Below are 25142 nucleotides of genomic sequence, written 5' to 3'. Positions count from 1 at the left end.
GAAACCCTTCCATCGAGTGGGCCGAGTCATGAGCACGTTCAAGCGATTACCACCCTTAGGAGTGGTAGAGTGGTTGACAACAAGGTTGATGGAGACAAAAATGGAAAAGAACCTCCTTTGAGAAATCCAAATTCAAGCTCTTCCAATCAAATTTAACATATCTTAGAGAATATGCCAAGGACTAATGTAATATCACATTACAAGTTTATTTCATTCAATTTAAGACCATGTGACTTAACCTTTGACTAAATGAAATATAAATTAAAAATTGTAATTCTCATGCAATTAATCCTAATTTAATATGTGTGAACAACTATACCTAAGCTTAATTTTCTAGCATGCCACAATTCAATTCCAAGTTGTATATCACCATGAGGATTAAATCTTAAACAAGGAAATTAATTAAATGAAAGGTTTCAGAACCTCACCGAATATTCTAAATCAAATATATGTTAAGCTATATGGCATGTAAATCAAGAATATCAAGTCGGAATTCAAATGGAGTGAATAGTGCACTCGGGGCAAATTAATTAATCAAATTAATTAATAATTACTAATTTTCAAAACACCTCCATTCACTTTAAAAAAAAACTATGTTGGAGAGCATGCTAAGGCCTAATTTAGTATGCTAACACATATTGATTTTAAGCCAGTTAAGGCCATGTGAATTAATCTTTCACCTAAGATAAATATTAAATAAAATCTTTAATACTTATTCAAATGTTCCAATTTTAATACACGACAATGAGCATATCAAGGGGCAATATAAAATCATGCTACATGTTTAAACCAAGTCATGAGCAACCGGGAAAATTAGATCCCGTACAAGAAAAATAAATAATAAAATCTCTAGATTTTATATTTAATCATACAAACAAGTACTATAAGCATCACAAGCATGCCATATAACAAGAATTTAAACCTAGAACATCTTCTACCTCAATTTGAGATGAAAATCTCAAATGCCATCAAAATGGAACGGCTCCGAATCCGACGAAACTACTAGGTTTTGTCGGGGACAACGCCGTGAACATTACCCCCATGAAAGCCCCATCAAAATCATAACTTGGCCTCAAAACCAAACTCAAGAATGGTCAAAACTGAATTCTAATAAGGGGGAAAGGTAGAGTACGGCAAGGGGAACAACAAACGTTAAGGCCGAAGACTTTCCATCAAGGAAAAGTGAACCAAAAGAGGAGAAAGAAGATGGCAGAACCCCTTGGGCTACCATAGGAGCTCCAGGTCATGCATGAAGAGGGGAGAAGATGAAAAATGAAATATCTCACCCCCCTTTTATAGAAATCTCAAAAAGTGTCCCGAACTGGCCCCAACGGGTCTGAAAAAGTAAAATTGAGCAGACGCACTCAAATGGCAAAACTTTGTGTACGAAAAAGATTTAAATTTATAAAATATGAACAACGGAAGAAACGGCATCAAAAACTGAGTCCTGAGCAGAAAGTTATGCCCAAAACAAGTTTGGCAAAAATCGGGGCCAAAAACCCTGAAAATTGGAAAACATCGACCAGGGGGAAATTCCAAGAGTACACAACTCGACAAAATGTGAAAATGAATCCCGTACGAGGATCCAGGCTCAAAACAAGACATTTTGCAATAACTTTCATTAATTGCACAATGGCCCCTCCAAAAAGTGAAAACTGCACTTATGGTCCAGAATGAAAATATATTCCAAAAATATTTTCTTAAAAACCCCTGAAATAAAATATCTTCAAAAGATATTTAAGAAAAACACCCCAAGAAAAGAAAATAATTTCAAAGAACTTTGCATCCATGCCCCTATGGACACCGGGAGCAACCAAAGTACTTTCTTGCAAAAGTAAAGATACGTATTTCATGGAAACCACTCAAGATGAAGGCACGTCAAGTCAAAAACCAACTACGAGCATGAGAAGTGAGGTTGTGCCAAAAACTGACAAACAGAGATAAGACAGAATAGGAAAAAGGAAGAAATAGCGCATAGTGTCGAAAAACGAAAAATGTGAAAATGACTCGGTCCACAAAGAAAGTTGTCAATCCAAGGAAAAGAGTCTCAGGAACCAATTTTGAGCACTCGAGATGACACTAAGCGACATGAAACAGAGCTCAGAAAAGAAATTTAAACAAAAAAAATTCATTCGTAAAATTTCAAGAAAAAGGAAAGGGAGGCAAATGACTGGGTCATTACAACCTACCCTCCTTAAAGGAATTTCATCCCCGAAATTAGTAACATACTAGAGAGAACAGAATAATGGCCGAACAAAAGGTCAAATCAAAGGACAGCTCACAACGCACTGAAGGACAAATCCTGAAGTCTAAAGATCAACTGAAGGAACGCGAAACTAAGAACTGAGACAACACCTCATACGAACTGGCACGTTAACTCAATGTCAACCACCGAGAGAATCCCAAGAAAACAAAGCGTCGAACACAGTGAAATAAGAGAGTGACAAGGCAGTACGAACAGTGACCAAAACCCACCCACACTTACTCGTCAGCAAGGTAGCATGAAGGTATAAGGCACTAGTTCATAACATGCCCCAAGCAGGTCAACTCTGAGAAACCAATTGATACAAATGACATCAATGTCAAAAATGATCATTACCAGAAGCACCGCGGGAACCAGGCATCTACGAGAGTTGGGGTAGCTAATCCCAAAACTCTGACAACAATGACATTGGCACCATTACGCTTAAGGCCTTAGATCTAAAAGCCACGCTGGAAAAGGAAATGAAACGGTGCCTCCCTGGCCCATGTCTCACTCCACCAGACAAGGAAAAGGAAATGAATCGCAGTCGTCTACGCTCACATGAGCCTCACTCGCATCAACCAACAGAACAGACAAGAAGGTTCCCTACATGGGTCCTCATAGAATGAATTTCTCCTATCTAAGGAAGAAACTCGTGAAACAAGACCGCATCCAAGGGATACGATAGATCCTAAGAGACAATGTAAAAACCTGACATAAAGTAAACAAGTAGCATGCAACATAGCATAACTATCTGCTCACACAAGTAGTAAACAAGTTGCCACATAAGCAAATAGGCATGTTATCAAATCAAACATGTTATCAAGAAGCACGCAGACATGTTATCACACCAGAACATGATAGTGACACAGAACATGTTATCAGGAAGCATATATACACAAAAGCATGCTCAACCAATGATAGATGTCTCAAAACACCTAAACATGTGAACATGTTATCATAGAAGACATGTTATCAAGATACAAATGACAAATCAAAGCAAAACAACATGAGCATGATATGCACCCAAAACTCGTCGTCCAAGGTATTCGAACCCGAACGCTCTGATACCACCTATGACGACCCTGGTTTTTAGGCCAGCGTGTCTAGTGATGAACCGTAAGGATAATCCAATAACGGATCCGAATGCGGAAGTGAAAATAGAAAACAAGACTCTAAGAAGTCAAAGTGACCTTCCATGAGGTCGTGGAACTCAACAAGAACTGATCCGGAAGCAAAAGATCGAAAATATGACAAATAAGCCCCCAGGGGCAAAATAGTCATTTTTGAAAACTGTAGATTCGGGTGCCATCGAGCACACCACTGGAAGAACAACAAAAAACTAATCAAGATGGACTCAAGAATCGCATGATTCGGAGTCCGGACGAAGGAGAAACGGCATGACGAAGAAAAACGAGCACTTAAGCCACAAAGGGTAAACTGGTAAATATCCAGGAAAAATCGGGTGCAACCGAGCACACTGTTGGAAAGATAGCGAAAAATTAGTCAAGTTAAAAAAAATATTCACTTGAATCGGAGTCCGAACGAAGAAAAAACGCCCAAAAGAAGAATTGACGTCGCGGCGGCCCGACGAGGGGCCATGGCGCACACGGCGCCCATGCGCGAACCCACCGGCGTGCATGCCAGCGCCCAAAGACATGGCTGGTGGCAGCCCTTGGCTACTGTTACATTTTTTTTGATCTGCCCAGAACTGAGGCTTGAAACGGAGGTTAAGACGAGTTTTTCTGGAAAAACACGAAGAAGAAACCCCCCCTAAAATCGAGTTTTCTACCTGACAATGCTGACGGAATCGAAAAAAACTCACTCTGAAATACCCAAAATTCCCTAGATCAGAACTGAACAAGAGGGTCATAAAGCTGCTAAATGAAAACTGGAAGCTGAAACTTCACGAGGGATTTCTGGTACCAAGACGACATTTTCTGGAAAAACACAAAGAAGAAACCCCCCCTAAAATCATGTTTTCTATTCAACCATGTGAAAAGAAGAAAATAAAACTGATGTGAAAGGTCCATAATGCCCTTAGATCCGAATATGCAAAAAAAATGCGAAATGAATTCACAAGAGGCTCAAAACACAAACGATGAAGTTTTGCCCGGAAACGACAATGCACGCAAACGTAACTTACCAATTTAGACGCGCTACAATGGTCCATGGCTTAAAAATATAGCCGATGCAAAATCCGACCCCCCAACGGGCAAACAGGCAAAAAATGGAACTTGGAATGAAAACTCGAAATCCAAAAATATAAAATGGGATCAAATGACCGTTTGGCCCTTGGCCACACTTCAAACATGATTAATAAGACCCTATGAAAGAATGAAAATGGAATTCCCACACCCTATGCAACCATGGTGAAACAATGACTTGCGATTTTTCAAGATTTTCACAATATTTCATGAAGTTAAAAAGTTGTATAGAATACAATACACATGTCATTGGCCTCCGGCCTCATCTCATACATGTCAAATACATTGAAAGGAGTGCACTTATGTACACATTACATACAGGGAATCAATTATACATATTTTGACATATAAGTCTACAAAATGACATTTCATGCTAACATTTGCATGAAATGGAAACTTGAAAGCTACACGACATCCAAGGAATGCTAGGCTTCACGAACCAAGTCTTCGTACCTGAAATATACCCCAGTATCGTAGGGGTGAGTAACATAAAGCTACTCGTAGGAGATGAGCATGCATCGACCTAGCATTTTACAAATTTATTACCTTAAGGTAAAACATGTTAAAGGGGCACATGCCACCTAACGTCTTTGTCCAAGTGAGACTCGGGGAGCATCCTAAGCTAACTTAGAGTCTAAGCAACAAGAATCATGATATACATACGTGTATGAAACGAATCATGGTTGGGATAATCCAAAGAACACGACAAGAAGAATGCTTGAGCATAGATTAACTTAAATTGCATTTTTAATACAATTGAACTAGGTCTAGAGTAATCCATACAACATGACAAAAGCATATTTGAATACAAGTTAACAAGAATCACATTATCTATGCAATTCAATAACAAAAGAGCATGTTATACAATGCAACAAGGTTTAAGTTCTCAAAGCCATCAACTTAGAATCTAAAGCACAAAATAACAGTAGTGGTTCATGCCACCTAACGTCTATGTTACAAATGAATCAATAGGATCAATCCTAAACTTTATTAGAACGTTAAAACACGATTTTCAATATCGATGCAATTTAACCAACATTGGAACTTCTAATACAATGCATAAAGCATAATTTTGCAAATTTAACATCTTGTAACTTAAAATGGAACGACAAATAAGAAACAACAAGTTACAACATCATCTAGTTATCAACTTGAAAATGAAATATGAAATCAAACAAAGTGGATACTCGGACGTCACGCCGGATCAGACCGACAACATAGTTACTTTAGGGTTACTTGCCCATGGGTAACCTCCCTATGTGCGCACTAGACCATATAGAGGGACTATCCCCCGTACTAGAACCACGTCCTAGCCATAGTCAAACAACGACATCCCCAAGTTTCCAAATTCAATAAGTTGTGCAACAACGCAAATATCAACGGGAATATGCAAGATAATCAACTATCTACTAAGCACAACCAAATTTGGAAACCTATACAATACATGCTCTAAATCCACAACTAATATGATATGATGAATGTCGAATCTTCAGTGTGCGATTCGTTACACGCTATGCATGAAAGATGTTAAACATGAAGTGTGCAAATCATTACACAAGGCAACAATATATTTAATAAGGAAAACATATTATCACGAATACAAATATAGCAACTATGTTATCCAATGTTCAAAACAGAACCAAATGAATATACAACAAGTCTAAGTCCATGATTTGAATATAGAAACCACTTCTAAAACACAACTAGATCATGGAGCAAATTGAAAGAATTTAAATAGATAAACACAATTAAATTCTCTAGATTCCGATTCAATTCCAAATAACCTCAATTTAATATATGTTAAAGGACATGGTATGGTCATCACCTATATCCATTCTAAAACTCAATTAGGTTGTTGGAACAACAAAGTAGAACTTTAATTAAATCATGTTAATTTAATTAGCAAGGTTCTAAAACAACTTCTAATAGTCCCAAATTAATATATACTACTAAACAAGTCATGGCCAATACAAATATCAAGTTAAAACCTTAATTAAGCTAATGGGACCACAAAATAGATTTTAATTAATTCTTTTAATTAAAATCTCTAGATTTTTAAACTTAACCAAATGCTCTCAATTTAACATATCTTAGAGAATACGGCAAGGACTAATGTAATATCACATTACAAGTTTATTTCATTCAATTTAAGACCATGTGACTTAACTTTTCACTAAAGTTAAATATAAATTAAAAATTGCAATTCTCATGCAATTAATCCTAATTTAATATGTGTGAACAACTATATCTAAGCTTAATTTTCTAGCATGCCCCAATTCAATTCCAAGTTGTATATCACCATGAGGATTAAATCTTAAACAAGGAAATTAATTAAATGAAATGTTTCAAAACCTCACCGAATATTCTAAATCAAATATATGTGAAGCTATATGGCATGTAGATCAAGAATATCAAGTCAGAATTCAAATAGAGTGAATAGTGCACTCGTGGCAAATTAATTAATCAAATTAATTAATAATTATTAATTTTCAAAACACCTCTAATCACTTTCAAATTCAACTGTGTTGGAGAGCATGCTAAGGCCTAATTTAGTATGCTAACACATATTGATTTTAAGCTAGTTAAGGCCATGTGAATTAATCTTTCACCTAAGATAAATATTAAATAAAATCTTTAATACTTATTCAAATATTCCAATTTTAATACACGACAATGAGCATATCAAGGGGCAATATAAAATCATGCTACATGTTTAAACCAAGTCATGAGCAACCGGGAAAATTAGATCCCGTACAAGTAAAATAAATAATAAAATCTCTAGATTTTATATTTAATCATGCAAACAAGTTGTATAAGCATCACAAGCATGCCATATAACAAGAATTTAAACCTAGAACATCTCCTACCTCAATTTGAGATGAAAATCTCAAATGCCATCAAAATGGAACGGCTCCGAATCCGACGAAACTACTAGGTTTTGTCGGGGACAACGCCGGGAACATAACCCCCATGAAAGCCCCATCAAAATCATAACTTGGCCTCAAAACCAAACTCAAGAAATGGTCAAAACTAAATTCTAATACGGGGGAAAGGTAGAGCCCGGCGAGGGGAACAACAAACGTTAAGGCCGAAGACTTTCCATCAAGGAAAAGTGAACCAAAAGAGGAGAGAGAAGATGGCAACACCCCTTGGGCTGCCATGGGAGCTCCAGGTCGTGCATGAAGAGGGGAGAAGATGAAAAATGAAATATCTCACCCCCCTTTTATAGAAATCTCAAAAAGTGTACCGAACGGGCTCCGCCGGGTCTGAAAAAGTAAAATTTGAGCAGTCGCACTCAAATGGACAAACTTTGTGAACAAAAAAGATTGAAATTGATAAAATATGAACAACGGAAGAAACGGCGTCAAAAACTGAGTCCAGAGCAGAAAGTTATGCCCAAAATAAGTTTGGCAAAAACCGGGGCCAAAAACCCTGAAATTGGAAAACATCGACCTGGAGGAAATTCCAAGAGTACACAACTCGATGAAATGTGAAAATGAATCCCGTACGAGAATCCAGGCTTAAAACAAGACATTTTGTAATAACTTTCATTAATTGTACAATGGCCCCTCCAAAAAGTGAAAGCTGCACTTATGGCCCAGAATGAAAATATCTTTCAAAAATATTTTTTTAAAAACCCCTGAAATAAAATATCTTCAAAAGATATTTACGAAAAACACCCCAAGAAAAGAAAATAATTTCAAAGAACTTTGCATCCATGCCCCTATGGACACCGGGAGCAACCAAAGTACTTTCTTGCAAAAGTAAAGATACGTATTTCGAGGAAACCACTCAAGATGTAGGCACTTCAAGTCAAAAACCAACTCCGAGCATGAGAAGTGAGGTTGTGCCAAAAACTGACAAACAGAGATAAGACAGAATAGGGAAAAGGACGAAATAGCACATAGTGTCGAAAAACGAAAAATGTGAAAATGACTCGGTCCTCAAAGGAAGCTGTCAATCCATGGAAAAGAGCCTCAGGAACCAATTCTGAGCACTCGAGATGACACTAAGCGACACGAAACAGAGCTCAGAAAAGAAATTTAAACGAAAAAAATTCATTCGTAAAATTTCAAGAAAAAGGAAAGGAAGGCAAATGACTGGGTGATTACAACCTACCCTCCTTAAAGGAATTTCATCCCCGAAATTAGTAACATACCAGAGAGAACAGAATAATGACTGAACAAAAGGTCAAATCAAAGGACAGCTCACAACGCACTGAAGGACAAATCCTAAAGTCTAAAGATCAACTGAAGGAACGCGAAACCATGAACTGAGACAACACCTCATACGAATTGGCACGTTAACTCAATGTCAACCACCGAGAGAATCCCAAGAAAACAAAGCATCGAACACAGTGAAATAAGAGAGTGACAAGGCAGCACGAATAGTGACCAGAACCTGCCTACACTTACTCGTCAGCAAGGTAGCATGAAGGTATAAGGCACTAGTTCATAACATGCCCCAAGCAGGTCAACTCTGAGAAACCAATTGATACGAATGACATCAATGTCAAAAATGATCATTACCAGAAGCACCGCGGGAACGAGGCATCTGCGAGAGTTGGGGTAGCTAATCCCAAAACTCTGACAACAATGACATTGGCACCATTACGCTAAAGGCCTTAGATCTAAAAGCCACGCTGTTAAAGGAAATGAAACGGTGCCTCCCTGGCCCATGTCTCACTCTACCAGACAAGGAAAAGGAAATGAATCGCAGCCGTCTACGCTCACATGAGCCTCACTCGCATCAACCAACAGAACAGACAAGAAGGTTCCCTACATGGGTCCTCATAGAATGAATTTCTCCTATCCAAGGAAGAAACTCGTGAAACAAGACCACATCTAAGGGATACGATAGATCCTAAGAGATAATGCAAAAACCAGACATAAAGTAAACAAGTAGCATACAACATAGCATAACTATCTACTCACACAAGTAGTAAATAAGTTGCCACATAAGCAAATAGGCATGTTATCAAATCAAACATGTTATCAAGAAGCACGCAGACATGTTATCACACCAGAACATGATAGTGACACAGAACATGTTTTCAAGAAGCATATATACACAAAAGCATGCTCAACCAATGATAGATGTCTCAAAACACCTAAACATGTGAACATGTTATCATAGAAGACATGTTATCAAGATATAAATGACAAATCAAAGCAAAACAACATGAGCATGATATGCACCCAAAACCCGTCGTCCAAGGTATTCGAACCCGAACGCTCTGATACCACCTATGACGACCTTGATTTTTAGGCCAGCGTGTCTTGTGATGAACCGTAAGGATGATCCGATAACGGATCCGAATGCAGAAGCGAAAACAGAAAACAAGACTCTAAGAAGTCAAAGTGACCTTCCATGAGGTCGTGGAACTCAATAAGAACTGATGCGGAAGCAAAAGATCAAAAATATGACAAATAAGCCCCAGGGGCAAAATAGTCATTTTTGAAAACTATAGATTCGGGTGCCACAGAGTGCACCGCTAGAAGGACAACGAAAAACTAATGAAGATGGACTCAAGAATCGCATGATTCGGAGTCTGGACGAAGGAGAAACGGCAGGACGAAGAAAAACGAGCACTTAAGGCAAAAAGGGTAAAGTGGTAATTATCCAGGAAAAATCGAGTACAGCCAAGCACACCGTTGGAAAGACAGCGAAAAAGTAGTCAAGTTCAAAAAAAAATTCGCTTGAATCGGAGTCCGGACGAAGGAGAAACGCTCAAAAGAAGAATTGACGTCGCGGCGGCCCGACTAGGGGCCATGGCGCACACGGCGTCCATGCGCGAGCCCACCGGCGTGCATGCCAGCGCCCAAAGACATGGCTGGTGGCAGCCCTTGGCTGCTGCTACATTTTTTTTTATCTGCCCAGAACTGAGGCTTGAAACGGAGGTCAAGACGAGTTTTTTTGGAAAAACACGAAGAAGAAACCCCCCCTAAAATCGAGTTTTCTACTGACAATGTAGACGGAATCGAAAAAAACTCACTGTGAAATCCCCAAAATGCCCCTAGATCAGAACTGAACAAGAGGGTCATAAAGATGCTAAATGAAAACTGGAAGCTGAAACTTCACGAGGGATTTCTGGTACCAAGACGATATTTTCTGGAAAAACACGAAGAAGAAACCCCCCCTAAAATCATGTTTTCTATTCAACCATGTGAAAAGAAGAAAATTAAATTGATGTGAAAGGTCTATAATGCCCCTAGATCAGAATATGCAAAAAAAATGCGAAATGAATTTCACAAGAGGCTCAAAACACAAACGAGGAGGTTTTGCCCGGAAACAACTATGCACACAAACGTAACTTACCAATTTAGACGCGCTACAATGGTGCATGGCTTAAAAATACAGCCGATGCAAAATCCGACCCCCCAACGGGCAAAAAGGCAAAAAATGGAACTTGGAATGAAAACTCGAAATCCAAAAATACAAAACGGGATCAAATGACCGTTTGGCCCTTGGCCACACTTCAAACATGATTAATAAGACCCTATGAAAGAATTACAATGGAATTCCCACACCCCGATACAACCATGGTGAAGCAATGACTTACGATTTTTTAAGATTTTCACAATATTTCATGAAGTTAAAAAGTTGTATAGAATACAATACACATGTCATTGGCCTCCGGCCTCATCTCATACATGTCAAATACATTGAAAGGAGTACACTTATGTACACATTACATACATGGAATCAAATATACATATTTTGACATATAAGTCTACAAAATTACATTTCATGCTAACATTTGCATGAAATGGAAACTTGAAAGCTACACGACATCCAAGGAATGCTAGGCTTCACGAACCAAGTCTTCGTACCTGAAATATACCCCAATATCGTAGGGGTGAGTAACATAAAGCTACTCGTAGGAGATGAGCATGCATCGACCTAGCATTTTACAAATTTATCACCTTAAGGTGAAACATGTTAAAGGGGCTCATGCCACCTAATGTCTATGTCCAAGTGAGACTCGGGGAGCATCCTAAGCTAACTTAGAGTCTAAGCAACAAGAATCATGATATACATACGTGTATGAAACGAATCATGGTTGGGATAATCCAAAGAACACGACAAGAAGAATGTTTGAGCGTATATTAACATGAATTGCATTTTCAATACAATTGAACTAGGTCTAGAATAATTCATACAATATGACAAAAGCATATTTGAATACAAGTTAACAAGAATCACATTATCCATGCAATTCAACAACAGAAGAGCATGTTATACAATGCAACAAGGTTTAAGTTCCCAAAGCCATCAACTTAGAATCTAAAGCACAAAATAACAGTAGTGGTTCATGCCACCTACGTCTATATTATAAATGAATCAATAGGATCAATCCTAAACTTTATTAGAATGTTAAAATACGATTTTCAATATCGATGCAATTTAACCAACATTGGAACTTCCAATACAACGCATAAAGCATAATTTCACAAAGTTAACATCCTGTAACTTAATATGGAACGACAAATAAGAAATTACAAGTTACAACATCATCTAGTTATCAACTTGAAAATGAAATGCGAAATCAAACAAAGTGGATACTCGGACGTCATGCCGGATCAGACCGACAACATAGTTACTTTAGGGTTACTAGTCCATGGGTAACCTCTTTATGTGCGCACTAGACCATATAGAGGGACTATCCCCCATATTAGAACCACATCCTAGCCATAGTCAAACAACGACATCACCAAATTTCCAAAATCAACAAGTTGTGCAGCAATGCATATATCAACAGGAATATGCAAGATAATCAACTATCTACTAAGCACAACCAAATTTGGAAACCTATACAATACATGCTCTAAATCCACAACTAATATGATATGATGAATGTCGAATCTTCAGTGTGCGATTCGTTACACGCTATGCATGAAAGATGTTAACACGAAGTGTGCAAATCATTACACAAGGCAACAATATATTCAATAAGGAAAACATATTATCATGAATACAAACATAGCAACTATGTTATCCAATGTTCAAAACAGAACCAAATGAATATACAACAAGTCTAAGTCCATGATTTGAATATAGAAACCACTTCTAAAACACAACTAGATCATGGAGCAAATTGAAAGAATTTAAATAGATAAACACAATTAAATTCTCTATATTCCGATTCAATTCCAAATAACCTCAATTTAATACATGTTAAAGGACATGGTATGGTCATCACCTATATCCATTCTAAAACTCAATTAGGTTGTTGGAACAACAAAGTAAAACTTTAATTAAATCACGCTAATTTAATTAGCAAGGTTCTAAAACAACTTCTAATAGTCCCAAATTAATATATACTAGTAAACAAGCCATAGCCAATACAAATATCAAGTTAAAACCCTAATTAAGCTAATGGGACCACAAAATAGATTTTAATTAATTCTTTTAATTAAAATTTCTAGATTTTTAAACTTAACCAAATGCTCTCAATTTAACATATCTTAGAAAATATGCCAAGGACTAATGTGATATCACATTACAAGTATATTTCATTGAATTTAAGACCATGTGACTTAACCTTTCACTAAAATTAAATATAAATTAAAAATTGCAATTCTCATGGAATTAATCCCAATTTAATATGTGTGAACAACTATACCTAAGCTTAATTTTCTAGCATGCCACAATTCAATTCCAAGTTATATATCACCATGAGGATTAAATCTTAAATAAGGAAATTAATTAAATGAAAGGTTTCAAAATCTCACCGAATATTCTAAATCAAATATATGTGAAGCTATATGGCATGTAGATCAAGAATATCAAGTCAGAATTCAAATGGAGTGAATAGTGCACTCGGGGCAAATTAATTAATCAAATTCATTAATAATTACTAATTTTCAAAACACCTCCAATCACTTTCAAATTCAACTATGTTGGAGAGCATGCTAAGGCCTAATTTAGTATGCTAACACATATTAATTTTAAGCTAGTTAAGGCCATGTGAATTAATCTTTCACCTAAGATAAATATTAAATAAAATCTTTAATACTTATTCAAATGTTCCAATTTTAATACACGACAATGAGCATATCAAGGGGCAATATAAAATCATGCTACATGTTTAAACCAAGTCATGAGCAACCGGAAAAATTAGATCCCGTACAAGAAAAATAAATAATAAAATCTCTAGATTTTATACTTAATCATGCAAACAAGTAGTATAAGCATCAAAAGCATGCCATATAACAAGAATTTAAACCTAGAACATCTCCTACCTCAATTTGAGATGAAAATCTCAAATGCCATCAAAATGGAACGGCTCCGAATCCGACGAAACTACTAGGTTTTGTCGGGGACAACGCCGTGAACATAACCCCCATGAAAGCCCCATCAAAATCATAACTTGGCCTCAAAACCAAACTCAAGAAATGGTCAAAACTGAATTGTAATAAGGGGGAAAGGTAGAGCACGGCGAGGGGAACTACAAACGTTAAAGCCGAAGACTTCCATCAAGGAAAGGTGAACCAAAAGAGGAGAGATAAGATGGCAGCACCCCTTAGGCTGCCATGGGAGCTCCAGGTCGTGCATGAAGAGGGGAGAAGATGATAAATGAAATATCTCACCCCCCTTTTATAGAAATCTCAAAAAGTGTCCCGAACGGGCCTTGCCGGGTCTGAAAAAGTAAAATTTGAGCAGACGCTCTGAAATGGAAAAAATTTGTGAACAAAAAAGATTTAAATTGTTAAAATATGAACAACGGAAGAAACGGCGTCAAAAATTGAGTCCCGAGCAGAAAGTTGTGCCCAAAACAAATTTGGCAGAAACCGGGGCCAGAAACCCTGAAATTGGAAAACATCGACCAGGAGAAAATTGCAAGAGTACACAACTCGACGAAATGTGAAAATGAATCCTGTACGAGGATCCAGTCTCAAAATAAGACATTTTGCAATAACTTTCATTAATTGCACAATGGCCCCTCCAAAAAGTGAAAACTGTACTTATGGCCCAGAATGAAAATATCTTCCAAAAATATTTTCTTAAAAACCCTTGAAATAAAATATCTTCAAAAGATATTTATGAAAAACACCCCGAGAAAAGAAAATAATTTCAAAGAATTTCGCATCCATGCCCCTATGGACACCGGGAGCAACCAAAGTACTTTCTTGCAAAAGTAAAGATACGTATTTCGAGAAAACCACTCAAGATAAAGGCACGTGAAGTCAAAAACCAACTCCATGCATGAGAAGTGAGGTTGTGCCAAAAACTGACAAACAGAGATAAGACAGAATAGGGAAAAGGACGAAATAGCGCATAGTGTCGAAAAACGAAAAATGTGAAAATGACTCAGTCCTCAAAGGAAGTTGTCAATCCACGGAAAAGAGTCTCAGGAACCAATTCTGAGCACTCGAGATGACACTAAGCGACACAAAACAGAGCTCAGAAAAGAAATTTAAACGAAAAAAATTCATTCGTAAAATTTCAAGAAAAAGGAAAGGGAGGCAAATGACTGGGTCATTACACCAAGCTTGTAAATTAAACCCTTTCTCTTGACATTTTTGGGGAATTTATCTTGTGATTAATGTTATAACCTTGTGAATAAAATGAATCTTGGTATATTTATATGATTTTTATGGTTTAATTCTTCCTATTAATTCTCAAGTTTATTTACATGTCTATATGTGATTAAATTGAAAATTATGTCTTACATGATTCATATGGTTTAATTATTCCTATTGATTCTCTTTGTGATTACATGTTGTCTTATGTGTGATTACTTGGGAATTGATCTCTACACTAGTTTCTCTATGTTGGTTGCATGTCTATGTGTGAATAATTAAGGATTTAGTGATGGCTATGCATGGTATTCATTGAATTGGTTTATCAATTAATTTGATGGATTATTCTTATGCTTGATGGGTTGTTCTACAATTTAATTCATGTTTGTAGGGAGGTAGACAATTTTTACTTGATTTGATATTCCTTGGCTTATTATTGTAAATTCCATGATTCTCTAGATTGATGTGTGCTACAATTGTGACTAGTTTGATGGGTCATTCTTAGAATTGATGGATTGTTCTATACTTAGTTTATTTGTTGGTTAGGTAGACAATACATTATCGAATTTGATGGTCCATGCTTAATATTGCAATTGGTAGTCACATCTAGATTACAAGAATGTTTTCCCCAATTAGTTGAAAGTGTGTGGTTTGGTGAACAAGCTTGGTGGCGATTCCAATGCACCCCATGACCTCACTTCTCATCCCTTAAATCCCTATCTCAACTTAGTTTATTTTAACTGTATTTTACTTAATTGAACTTTAGTGTAATCAAACAATCAATCTCTTCTTTGCAATTTTGCAATCCACTAGAGTCAAAGTTAAATTCCAACACGTATAATCCCTTGGGACAATCCCTACTCACTCTTGCTACGTTAGTAGTAGTGGTGGTAGTAGTTTTTATATATTTAAACTTGACCTAAAAGGCTTTTCTTGAACCGCACATTCACTACATTATTTTGGCGTATACAAGCGGCCTCGTCAAATTTTGGCGTCATTGCCAGGGATTAACGGTTTTGTTGGAATTAGACTAGACAATAGTGTTCATTTCATTGCTTCTATTTTTATTTCATTTTTCATTGTATATTCATTTCTCATTCTTGATATTAATTGTTTAATTAGGTACTTGACTACAAGTGAGGCAAACATTGGATCTTAAAGCAATCATTGGAGCTTGAAGCTAGCATTGGAATTTGAAGTTGCTTAAGGACCTTTGTGAGCATTTCTTGAAAATCTCGTAATTTAATTGTTTCACTTCTTTATATGCTTGTGATAGCCCTTATTGAGGCTCATTATATTGCTTAAATCTTTGTCCAAGTATCGGCCTGTGTGGAGGCCATTATTTGTTGCATTTGGATTTTGAATATGGATGGAGCCATTGTTTGATCCAAGTTTGGGGAAAAATTACTTCCCTTCACCTTATACGTCTCCATCATATTTTAATCCTTATGAGATTGAGTCCAATTCTTTTCAACATGCATCATCTTATTATGGACTTAATTACTCTTTTAATCCTTCTTATGACTACTACCCTCCCCCATCTTTTAATAATGAACCAACTCTACCACCTTCTAGGTACTCACCCGAATTTGAAGAAAAAGTATTAGCTTTACTTGATGTGTATATTTCACAAACTCCACTTATTAATTCACATTCTCAAATTTTAGCCATGTTTAAAGCTCAAGTTGAGCAAATTGCAAGTACTCTTTCTCATCAAGAGGAGGAGGAAGAGGCAAATGAAAAAATAGTAAGAACTTCAATTTATATAGATGAGGATGATGAGAGTGAAGAAGAAGAAGTAGCAAGTAAGCAATTTAAGGAATTAATGAGTCCACCAATGGCTAATCTAATTGAGCACAATATGATTAATGAGGACTTTCCTTATTTTGATGATGATTTTATCTTGGCCGTTGATACTTTAGAGAGTGAGGAGATGTTGACCACTATAGAGGTAGGAGAGGAGGATGAGGAACTTGTTAAAGAGAGCCTTCCTTCTATGATCTCCAAAGACCCCCTTGAGACATGCCTTTTTAAAATGTATAAAAATTGTGGTTTTGATCTTGAAAGCTCCAAAAATGAAGTGAACTCTCCAATGGACTCCTTAGCTAACTTGGATGGAAAGGAGAAGGTGAATTTTGAGGAAGAGAAAAAAGATGAAGAGAATGTATTTCTAGATATTCCAAATGAATCCTTAAAAGATTTTGACTTGCCAAGTGCAAGGCCACTCATCATTGATTTTATTTTCAAGACCGTGGATGAAATGAAACAAATTGCATCTTTCATAATTTCTTTTCAAGACATTCTTTTAGAGAATTTTTATATTGTTGTAAATGAGGCATTAAATGAGAAAATGGAAAAGAAGGTCAATAAGGATGTTTCATATCCAGTTTTTGATATGTTTGACTGCTGAGTTGACCCAACGTCTTGCTAGAGACGTTAAACACTAGTATTCGTAGAGTTTCACAACTCTATTCCTCTCCCATTTCTTTTTATTTTTCACTTCTTGCAGCGTCTAGATATATTCCATTGCACTTCATTGTCAAAAATCAGGTTTTTAGACCATATTCATGCATTTTAGGGCCTTAGAAAATTTTTACCTTTAAATTTTTTTCTAAATTCAGCAATTTGTGCCCAGGTAGTTCGATCGATCGAAGACTTTTTCGATCAATCAATGCTTATTCAGATTGATCAAAAATTGTCTCATTCGATCGAAAATAATTTCGATCAATCAGAATTGCATCATAAATTTTTGTTCCCAGGGCATCATTCTTCAAGCTTTTCTATCGATTGAGCCCTCTTTCGATTGATCGAGTACTGTTCATATATATATATATATATATATATATATATATATAATTAAAAAAAAAATTTGCATCCCTTATTTCCTTGCATGTTTATTTGTTTTATTTTTATGTGAGTACATACTTGTTATGTCTAAAAAATTTATAAAAAATAAAAAAATAAAAAAATAAAAAGAGTATTTATTTTAATTTTTCTTTATCCTTTCTTACTTTTTGTTTTTCATTTCTTGCATTATACGTATTCTTTCATTGCATTTTACCTTCTTTATTTTTCTTTTTGTATTTTGTTCATGCATTTTATTCTTTGATTTTCTTGTATTTTGTATATACTTACTTTCATTAAATGAAAAATATATAATAAAAAAAATCACCATTGTGCTCTTTTGTATTGTCATGCATACCTTATGATTTTATCTTGGGCTTGATCTCATATCCCATTTGATATTTGATGTGAGTTTGCTAGTGTGGTTATTCAAGTAGGTTGTTGATTCCAAGTTTGGGGGTGCATTCTTTCCCAATGCATTACTACTAGGCTTCATGTCTTTTCCACCACGGTATATTATTTCCATCGTTTTCATTGTTCTTATTGCACATTGAGGACAATGTGTGGTTTAAGTTTAGGGGTAAGGTGACTTTGTTGCATTCTACTTAAGTTGGAGCTTTAATTGCATGATTGAGATGTGAAATCCTTGTTAGAGATGATTTTGATCTTTTGAGGACCATGATACTTAGAATTTAAAAATTGCCTGACTTGAGAGTCCAATACTCCTTGTATGCCTTATGGATGCCATTTATGAGTAAATTTTTCAAAAGATTGATATCTTACTTGAATTAATAGTCCACATCATCTTGATCTTGTGATTATTTTAATATTCACTCTAGGATTCTACACTAGTACAAGCACACACTAGCGTTCATTTGTGGGGTACATGCTTTATTGATTATTGAATTGGTTATATCCCAATTGAGATAGTAATGCAATGAAAGCTTTCATTTTGACAAAAGTGGATAACAATCCCTTTTCATTGAGTAGCAAGGAGTCTAGCCTCATCAAGCACTGAATTTCTCGCGCCGAAAGGTGGACGGCCCAAACTCTAGGTTAATAATTGAATGTTTAAAAATAAAATAAAATAAAATAGAAGTTGCAAAAGAAATAAAAAGTGGGGACTTCTCCCAAAAGGTGAGAAGTGGGAAATGATTAGATGGAGGTTGTTTTGATTTGTAGCCTAGTTAGTTTGAGCTTGTAAGTCCTTAGGGGTGTTTAAACACCTAATGCCCTAAAGCCGTTTGGTTTGGGAGTCATTGACCTAACGCTCAGCCTCATGGATCACTAGAAAGTTTAATAGATCAACACATTGCACCATGCTTCCATCTTTGATCCTCTAGGTTAGTTAAAAAAATAATAATAATAAAAATAAAAAAAAAATAAAAAAAAGAGTGAAAAAAATAAGCGCACCTAAATGAATAATGCTTTAATAAAAGGTTCACTCTTTGTCTTAATGATCGGTACTAGATTTGTGTGCTAGTTTGAGGGTAAGGATGTGATCATTTCTTTAGTTGGCTTAGATAGCAACATATTTGATGCCGGTTCACTCAAAAAGGATTCTAGAGTTGTTTTGATTTGCATGATCATTATCTTGATGTGTGGAAGACCATATTTGTTTGCTTGATGTTGAGATTTGGGCAATTGCTTAGAAAGGGTTGAAAAATTACGTACTTAAGGTAGTTTTCTCCCAATGTTTGTTTTGTATAGTGGTGCCTCTTTAGTGAGAGAGAGCTTAATGTTTATGAGTATCATTTCTAGAAACCCTCACGAAAATTCACTCGTCCACTAGGGTTAACCTACGAGTTTAAAAGGCTTGTTGCATATGCTAAAAGCAATCGTGTTCCCTGCGAAAGTGGCGTTATCCTTTTATTGCTTTCTACTTCATAGTTATTTAGTTATTTATTTCATTCTTTTCCTTGTAGTTCATTGGTAGGGATTAGTAATATCTAAGTTTGGGGGTGTGATGAGTGCTCAAATGTGACGCATTTTAGTACCTAAGCAATGGTATTTTAGTCCATTCATCTATCTTTATTTTCCCATTTTAGAACTTATTTGCGTTTTTATCTATTTCAGGTCAAAAAGGTTCAAATAGGCTAAAAATGGTCTATTACAGCCTTTTTGGAGTGAAACAAAAGTTCCTAAAGATTTTAGAAAAATCTAAAAGAAGGTCAAAAATGCTGAAAATTTGGATGGATCGAAGATATTTTGGATCGATCAAAGTTTCGATTGATTGAAGATTTCTTCAATCGATTGAATATGTGCTGGCAGCGACCTGTTTTATTCCCGCGCACCCAAACTCCACCTACCACATAGTTGCGGGATTAGATATTTTTAGGGTTGTATTTCTGACTTGGTGACTAAGAAAAGGACCTTGTATTTAAAAGGAATTAAACCATTTTGTAATATATCTTTTTGTCTTCAATTTTACATTGTAATTTTTATTTTCTCTCTTTAGAAAAGTTAAAGATTAGGGTTACAAGAAAAGAGAAGAGTGGAGGCACCAAGAACACATCTCTAGATCTACATACACTCTGTCTCTAGAATTCAACAAAGAAGAAGATGGTGCCATGTTTGGAGATTGCCCTTAAGGGTTCTAAGATCACACTCACCTCCTCTATGATTGGGTAGGGTTTTCCTTGGGGTTTGGATGAACCCCAAGTTTGTAAATTAAACCCATTCTCTTGACCTTTTTGGGGAATTTATCTTGTAATTAGTGCTATAGCCTTGTGAATAAAATGAATATTGGTATATTTCTATTATTTCTATGGTTTAATTCTTCCTATTAATTGTTTAGTCTATTTACATGTCTATGAGTAATTAAATTGGAAATTATGTCTTACATGATTCATATGGTTAAATTCTTCCAATTGATTCTCTTTGTGATTACATGTTGTCTTATGTGTGATTATTTGGGAATTGATCTCTACACTAGTTTCTCTATGTTGGTTGTATGTTTATGTGCTATTAATTAAGGATCTAGTGATGGCTATTGATGAGCGCTGAAAAGTACATATTTAAACACCTTAAGCTTAGGTATTCTAGAACCTTTATCTATCTTATTTTACCGTTTTGTATTGATTTCGTGTTATTTCTATTTTTAGGTACTTATCCTTAAAATAAGCTAACTCAGTCAAATAAGAGCATAATTGAAGCAATTCTGGGATAATTCAAAGAAAAGAGCAAAGTAAAGCAAAAGGAAGCAAAGGGTGGAATTTCAGCAACTTCGATCGATCTCAAGAAAAGTTCGATCGATCCAACTTTCATCGATCTCAGCACTTCAAGATGGATCTGAGCCATGTTTGTCCCTATTCAAAGATCTCAAAAGTTCGATCGATCCAACTTCCTTCTCTGATCGATTGAACATTCTTGTCCTTATCCAAATGATTGATCTTATCAAGTTGTACCAACCTACCAACCGCTTTTGTCCTTTTCAAAAAAATATCTTCAAATATCTCAGATTTGTTTTTATCCAAAAAGGTGCCACCATCATGGATCGATCCAGCCTAAGTTCGATAGATCTCAACCATGTTCGATCGATCCAAGTCCAAGGTTCAATTGATCAAACTTCCTCCAGTGTGAAAAAGTTAAATTTCCAGCTCACAAAAAGTTGTCCTTTATCCAATCATTGGGGAATATTTGTTGTACGACCCCAGCTTATTTTGGGTGTCATTTGACCTATCTATATAAGGATAAGAATTACTTTTTACATATATCATATCATACCTTGTAGAATTCTTAGTGAGGAAGCAAAAAAGAGGAGGAGGAGGCTAGATACACCATTGGAGACTCTTCATCAACCAAGGAGCAGATTTCTTCCATGGAGCTTGCCCTTGAGGGTTAGAGGATATCATCTATGAGTGGCTAGACATCCTCTTGGGGCTAGAGTTAGCCCTAAGCATGCTTTCTACTTCTTGATTTATGTATTTTTGAGGGGATTTGTATTGTGATTCATGTCTCGACACTTATACATATATAGATCTTGTTTCTACAATGATTTATGTAGTTTAATGCTTCTAATTGACCATTTCATTCTATCCAAATGTCTATGTATGCTAGAATAGATGTTCATGTGTTTGTTTCTATTTCTTGTGTTATTGATGCATGTCTATGTGTGTTGATGCTATAGATCTATAGATTGTCATGACATAGTGCTTAATGTCATGTTCTTGTGGTTTATTTGATGGTTCATACTCATTGTTTGATGGATTGTAAGTCTCCCTTAGTTTAAATTTAATTAGCTTAATTTTATACCATTAGCTTAGTTGTAGTATAGTTGTTAAATGGGAGGACAATCCATGTTTGTTATTGATGTTCCATACTTATGAAAAACAAGTAACATATATCTCTAACCTTGTGATGTGCTTGGATTGTGAGCTTAAAGAAATGATTAATGGCTTAATTTGATAGGTTGTGTTATCCACCTTGTCGTTTAGACAATATATGCTTAATTTGTCATCCATGCTTATTGGAACAACCACACACACACCTTGTTGCAATACATGTTCTTCTCCTCATTAATCATTCATTAAAGGTGTAGAAAGGCTATGCTTAGTGGTGATCTCTAAACCCCAAGATCTCTCTCTCTTTTATTTTCTCTATTGCATTATTGTTTACTTTAATTTAAATTGCATATAGTTTAATTCAACCAACCAACTACTATTTTGATCACTCAACCTACTAACCTAATCTTGATTCCTCAACCTAGTGCGACCCTCAATCCCTTGGGATGATCCCTACTCACCCTAGCTATATTTTTAGTGAAAGGAAGTAGTGGCAATTTCTAAAAGTGAAACTTGGCCACATTGCATAAACTTTGGGTTCGGCGACACGCCCACTAAGTTTTTGGCACCGTTGCTGGTGATTGATTGATTGATTGGCAACGTCGTATTTGTGGAATCAATTAGGAATTAGTACTCTTTTGATTATATCTTTACTTTGTTTTCAATTTTGTTAGTTATTGTATTTGTTCTTAATTGACTAGGAGTATTAAGCTAGGAAGCAAGCAAAGGATATTCCAAGCAAAGGAGCTAAGCAAGCAAAGGAAAAATGCTAAAAATCTAAAAATTTGCTAAGCTAAGCTAAAAATTTGGAGTTGAAGTGCTAAAGGTGTTAGGATTTATATGCCCTGGCATAGCAAATTCCTGTTTGGATTAAAGTGACATATATTCTTGACGTTTCTGAAATATTTATGTTTTGTACAATTGGTGAATTCAATGTATTATGTTTCAATTCATTATATAATTGATAGTGTCTTCTTGATTACAAGAGATATTTATATATGTATGTGATGGCGATTAATACATGAATATAAATAGTAATCATAAATTGTTCATAGTCGGTAATTATGGATGGAATCATAATTAATTAAGACTTGAACTGGATCCGCGTTAGGTTGAGATATATTGCGAGAGCCGTCATATGCAATTGCTCCCTATCACCGTTATAGCATTTGACTCTTAAGCATGAGAAAAGTGTAGACTCTTTTATTAATTAATAATTACTTTGATTTGTTCGGCGGACTCTTCGGGATCCTTAAACCGACACTTTGGGTAGTTATGTAATTAATAGTTAGAGGGTTATATTTTTAATATTTGCATCATTGGTACTTGTATTTATTTGTATTGATTATGGTTGATCACAAAGTAAATTCAAAGGCCTTCGTGTGTTTTTAGACAAAATGATTTATTATATATTTATTTATTTAAATTATTATTTTTGTCAAACAAATGTTTTATTGTGATCGAGCCAGAAATAATCAAAGGTACCAAAATAAATATATTAATTAAGTAGTCGGATTAATGGCTTTATTTATCCGATAACTAATTATGCATAGAGGGGTCAAAGTGCAATATTGACCTAGAGGTTATTTATTATTTGATTGGAGTTCAATTAATTTCTTTTAGTGGAGTAGAAATTAATTTATGAATTAATTGAATTGGGTCCATAGACCGGGCCAATTATTAATTCATTATAGCCAATAAAATAATAGGCCCAATGGATTCTCACTCATAGCCCAACTTGATATTGGAATCATATTAGATTTGAGACATGTAAATTAGAGATTGAGAAGGATTTGTTGTTTCCTTTTCTTTATCTTTTTGTTGCCTTTAAATATATATGGTCTATGTATATTTTTGGGGGGTGATTTTTGGAAGAAGGAAAAAGGAACCTATTTTCTCTCTCTAGAAAATTAGGGTTTATGTTCTCATCTAATGGAGGCTCCTACAAGCCTAATTTTCCAAGGTCATTCATAGAGGCATATGAGTGATTCCTAAAGGTAAAACAATTACCAAGAAGATGGAGATCTAAGGAGAAGGCGTCTTGCTAATGAATCTACAATAAGTGAGAACATTCACTTTAGAGGAAAGAATTAAAGGTTTACTCAGACCTTTGATGTAAGTATTCAATCTGTTAATTGAATGATACATCATATTTTATTTTTGCATAAAACTTATCTCTATGTGATGAATCAAGATCTATGAATCAAAATCTCTCAAAAAGTTTTTAAAACTAGCACGTTTCCCAACAGTGGTATCAGAGCATGGTTTGATTCATTACTAGAGATCATGATTTTATGAAAATCATCATTCATGGATCCAAAATTATATATACATATATATAATTATTGATATATGTTGATGTATGATTTATTATGTTGATATATATTAATACATAATAATGTATATATAATTGTGAATGGATGATGATGTGTGTTTGGGCCATGAATGAAGCTTATAGGTATTTTGAATGTAATTCAATCTTTGGATGAATGTAATTAAGGCTTTGATTCAGCCGTTTGAAAATTCAATGATGCAATTTAATTTTTTCCATTGTATTTCAAGTTGTAAATATTTTTAAAGCCATGTAATCTTCGATAAAGGAAGCTTCAAGAAGGTCCAAGAGGGTTAAATTAGGCCTTAGGAATTTTTTGGAATTTTTTTGGAATTTTTTGGTCTTAAATTTGATTTTTGGATATTTTTATTAATTTTTCTGGATTTATCAGCGATTTTCCGGCGACTGGAGTAATGCCGGCGGCGAAGGACAGCGCCGGAAGTGGACGGATGATCTGGTGTGTCGTGGTGCACATGTGCGTGGACCAGCTACCGTTGGATCAAAGATCAGAGAGGATAATAATCTGGTGTAGCACAGCAAGCCTACATCTGGCGCTTGAGGAGCACGCGCCAGGTCAACAACAATGAATCAACTTGCTGGCACGTGAGGAGCACGCGCCAGACAAGCCTTGGACCTCCCACACGCGTGGCAGCGCATGAAGGCGCGTGCCACGCGCCTGTTGATGCCTTCAGCGCGTGGCAGCGCGTG

The sequence above is a fragment of the Cornus florida genome, unplaced genomic scaffold, assembly GCF_030987335.1.
Source record: "Cornus florida cultivar Cherokee Brave unplaced genomic scaffold, ASM3098733v1 CherokeeBrave_3.0.0_Hap2_Chr05, whole genome shotgun sequence".
NCBI classification, from domain to species: Eukaryota; Viridiplantae; Streptophyta; class Magnoliopsida; order Cornales; family Cornaceae; genus Cornus; species Cornus florida.
The sequence above is the reverse complement of the archived record's forward strand: the minus strand, read 5'-3'. Positions refer to the sequence as shown.